The sequence below is a fragment of the Dermacentor albipictus genome, chromosome 1 (genome assembly GCF_038994185.2).
Source record: "Dermacentor albipictus isolate Rhodes 1998 colony chromosome 1, USDA_Dalb.pri_finalv2, whole genome shotgun sequence".
NCBI classification, from domain to species: Eukaryota; Metazoa; Arthropoda; class Arachnida; order Ixodida; family Ixodidae; genus Dermacentor; species Dermacentor albipictus.
Genome location: NC_091821.1, coordinates 168,483,115 through 168,487,406, shown reverse-complemented (window position 1 = coordinate 168,487,406; position 4,292 = coordinate 168,483,115). Strand labels below are relative to the sequence as shown.

General features: G+C 51.3%; 1 non-coding gene across 1 annotated transcript; it reads right to left on the bottom strand.

The window, feature by feature from the left end:
- Window positions 1–3,941: 3,941 nt before the first annotated feature.
- Window positions 3,942–4,014, bottom strand: TRNAT-CGU (transfer RNA threonine (anticodon CGU)). The gene has a single exon. It is a non-coding gene; the product is annotated as a tRNA-Thr (tRNA).
- Window positions 4,015–4,292: the final 278 nt, after the last annotated feature.

Sequence of the window (4,292 nt, the reverse complement as noted above, 5' to 3'; positions counted from 1 at the left end):
CCTCTCACACACTATCGAAGAAGCAATCGCAGAGGCATTGAAAACATCCATCTGCTCGCTTACAAGGTCAACAAGGCGAACAGGCTTGGACATGGAACTGGAGAGGCTGCGTGCGGCACGCCGACAGGCGGAGAGGAGGTATCGGCGCACGAAGTCCGTCTTGGATCTGAGGGCTTCACGACGCATACAAAAGAAAGTTCAGCGTCACATGGATAAATTGGAAGATAAGCGATGGAAAACATTCTGTCAGTCGCTTGATCCCCGAAAATCGCTCTCGCACATATGGAGAACGGTTAGGGGTCTTCGCTCATCTCCGCATCAAAGGAAGCCCGTCGCTGCTCTGGCCCTCTACCAACTCCGCTCGGAACTTCAAGTGGCTGAAGAGTTCTGTGCACGGGTTGCTGGGTCCGTGGCCATCATTACTGACGCAGCATTGCATGGCATCTCTGAGGCACGTGTACCAGAAATGAACGTGCTATTTTCACTCGAAGAGCTCGATGCTGCGTTGGCGACCTGCAGGCGTTCTTCGTCACCAGGACCTGATGGCATCACCCTGCTGTATGCTGCCCTATGCCACCTTGGACACGATGCACGTGATGAGCTGCTCAACTACTACAATGAGTCTTGGCAGAACGGCGCCGTTCCTAAACAATGGAAATCGAGCCGCTTGATCCCCATTCTGAAACCTGGAAAGTCTCCGCTTGAGATCTCATCATATCGTCCGATTGCGCTGTCGAGCTGCGTCGGCAAAGTGATGGAAAGAATGATTCTTGCTCGATTGGAATGGTACCTAGAACGATTCAAGATCTATCCGGACGCCATGACAGGTTTTCGTCGAGGTCGCACGTCCATCGACAACGTCATTGACATCGTAACATGGGTCCAAAATCAAAAAAGCTTCAAGCGCCTATCTGCGGCACTTCTTCTGGATATAAAAGGAGCATACGACAACGTCGCCCATGAGGCCATACTAAACTCACTTGAGGCTGTTGGAGTTGGTGGCTGGATGTATCAATGGATTCGGGACTATTTGACTGAGAGGCGCTTTTTCTTACAGACCGAAGACGGCCCAACTTCAGACCATTACATCTGCCGTGGTGTGCCGCAGGGTGGATTGTTGAGCCCTATTTTGTTCAGCCTCGTCTTGGTAGGACTAGCGGATTACCTACCGCAGACAGTACATGTCTCAATATACGCCGACGACATTTGCATCTGGGCCTCTGCGGTGACTCGCCCTCAGCTAAGAACCAGGCTTCAGCGGGCGGCAACCATGACGGCTTCTTATCACCGATAACAAGGCCTCAGTGTGTCTACTGAAAAGTGCGCAATACTTGGTTTTACGCGGAAACAAATGTCATCGTATCCTGTTACCATCAATGGTCAAGCTGTATTCTATGTTAAGACGCATCGCTTTCTGGGCGTCATCATTGACCGCAACCTCTCGTGGAGCCCTCACTGCGTCTATCTGAAGAAGAAGCTAGTCGCCATTGCTCAGGTCTTCAAATTTCTATGCGGGAAAAACTGGGGTACACCAGACCATTCTATGTTGCAGCTGTACAGGGTTTTGTTTCTCGGACTCCTACGTTACAGCCTACCAGTATTGTCAAATGCTTGCAAGACGAACTTTCGTGCCTTGGAGAGCATACAAGGTCAAGCCCTACGCACGTGTTTAGGGCTGCCTCGGTGCACCTCAACAGCAGCAACAATCGCCATCGCAGGAGACCATACAATCCAGACACATGTAGCTGTCGACTCTCTCAGAGCGCACATTCGCCATCTGTCAAGGATCCCCGACCATCATTTGGCCTCCCTACCAGCCGAGAGACCTCAAGCGACCTTTTCACGAGTGATTAGCGCTAATCAAGAGTACATACCGGCATCTTTTACACCGGCGGCGAAGCCTTCCTCTCCCCTGTGGTGCCTGTGACAGCGTGAATTTTGCTATTCCTGGAATTACAAAAAAGTCCAATCATCCATCGCCGGCTCTGAAGCAACTTACGCTCCTATTACTGCACCAGACGTATCATGACCGCATACATATATATACCGATGGTTCGACCTCACCTACCAGCTCAACTGCCGCATTCGTCGTTCCGGCCAAGAACGTTACAGTTAAATTCAAGTTGTCGCACACGACTACATATACATCGGCAGAACTTGCAGCTCTCCATGCCGCTATGATGTACATCACCGAAGAGCCAACAGAGAAATGGATCGTATTTTGTGACTCTAAGGCAGCCCTTCACAGCATCAAGTCCGCATTACGCCGCAGAACTTACGAGCAAATGACATCTGAAATCAGGGAACTGCACCACCATGCTCTGGAGAGAGGACACCACATTATACGTCAGTGCATTCCTGCTCACTGTGGCATCGTCGGCAACAACCTAGCTGACAAGGCTGCCCGGTGTGCCCACGAAGATACCAAGACGCGTCCAACACCTTTGGCGAGGTCGGACGCTGCCAGAGAGCTTCGCCAATTTGCGCGCAAGAAGTCCCAAGATCTCTGGATTTCAAGTGGCTTGAATTGCAGATTACGTAAACTGGACCCCACGCTACGGCTACAACTGCCATCTAGCCTTTCCCGCGGTGAAGCAACCTTGTTGTGTCGCTTGTGGTTGGGAGTGGCGTTCACGAACGCATACTCCTACCGTATGGGAATGGCCGAGAGCCCGATGTGTGACTCCTGTGGGTGCGAGGAGACCATCGAGCACCTATTGTGTACCTGCCCTCGCTACGATGTCCAACGCCTCTCTCTGCGGGCAACTTTACGCAAACTGGACTCGAGGCCTTTCACCGAGTCAAAGATACTCGGACCGTGGCCACACCCGTCACTGGCTCGAAAAGCGATTCGTGCACTAGTGCGGTACTTGAAGTGCACGGGCTTAACAGACTGTTTATAGTGTCCTTGTGTATGGTGTCCCCCTTACACGTACTCAGTGGTTACTCTCTCCCTTTCATCCTCTTTCTATTCCCCTTTCCCCCACCCCCAGTGTAGGGTAGCAAACCGGAGGCTGTTCTGGTTGACCTCCCTGCCTTTCCTACCCTTGTTTTCTCTCTCTCTCTCTCTCTCTCTCTCTCTCTCTCTCTCTTCGTGCCTCATTTGACATTGGCGAACCATCATTGGGCGAGCGTCCGCAGTCGTTCACCGTATCGACATCGGCTAACAAACACCATTGCGCCAGTGCCCGTATCGTGTCTCGGCCGCTGAACGCCGAATCATCGACCAGCAGGTTGCCGACATGCTGGAGCATGGCATCATGCAGCCCTCTAACAGACGCTTGGCACCTCCGGTTGTCCTCGTTAAAAAAAAGGCTCCATGTGGTTCTGCGTCGACTATCACCGCCTTAACCGAAATACACGCAAAGATTTCTATCCTCTGCCGCGCATTGACGATGCCTTGGACAGTCTACAGGGAGAGGAATTCTTTCCCTCGCTGGATCTGCGCTCCGGATACTGGCAAGTGCCAATGGCAGAGGCCGATCGCCAAAAGACAGCCTTTTAAACACGTGATGGGCTATATGAATTTACTGTGATGCCGTTCGGCCTTTGCGACGCGCCTGCCACTTTCGAGCGAATGATAGACATTATTCTTCTAGGGCTGAAGTGGAAAACGTGCCTCTGTTATTTAGATGACATTGTGGTTTTTCCACAGACTCTGCGTCACACCTCAGCCACCTCGAGCAAGTCCTCGCTTGCCTCTCCACTGTAGGCCTGGAACTAAATTTGAAGAAATGCCACTTCGGTGCTCGCATGCTTAATATTCTAGGCCATGAACGAGAAGAAAGGGGTAAACCGAAGGGCCCGATTTTTACTAGTCATATCATAAAAAGCCATCAAACACTGACACCAAGGACAACACAGGGGAAATTACTTGTGCTTAATAAATGAAATAAAGAAACGATAAATTAATGGAAATGAAAGCGGATGAAAAAACAACTTGCAGCAGGTGGGGAACGATCCCACAACCTCCGCATTACGCGTGCGATGCTCTACCAATTGAGCTACCGCGGCGCCATTTCCACATCCACTTTCTTGGGTATTGAACCCTGGGAGTGTTAGCCAGCGCCACCACACAAAAACCTTGGCGGCGGATGTGGAACATCCTCTCTGCCGCAGGCGTCACGAGACCGTGATCTTTTTGGGTGAAGGCAACCGGCCAATAAACCCACACACGCTACCTGAAGGCATCAATGTTGCCGGATTGATGACCCTCGTTATGTAACGTATAACGAGGGTCGCGAATGAAGGTAAAAGGTGTGGGTTTATTTACCGGTTGCCTTCACCCAAAA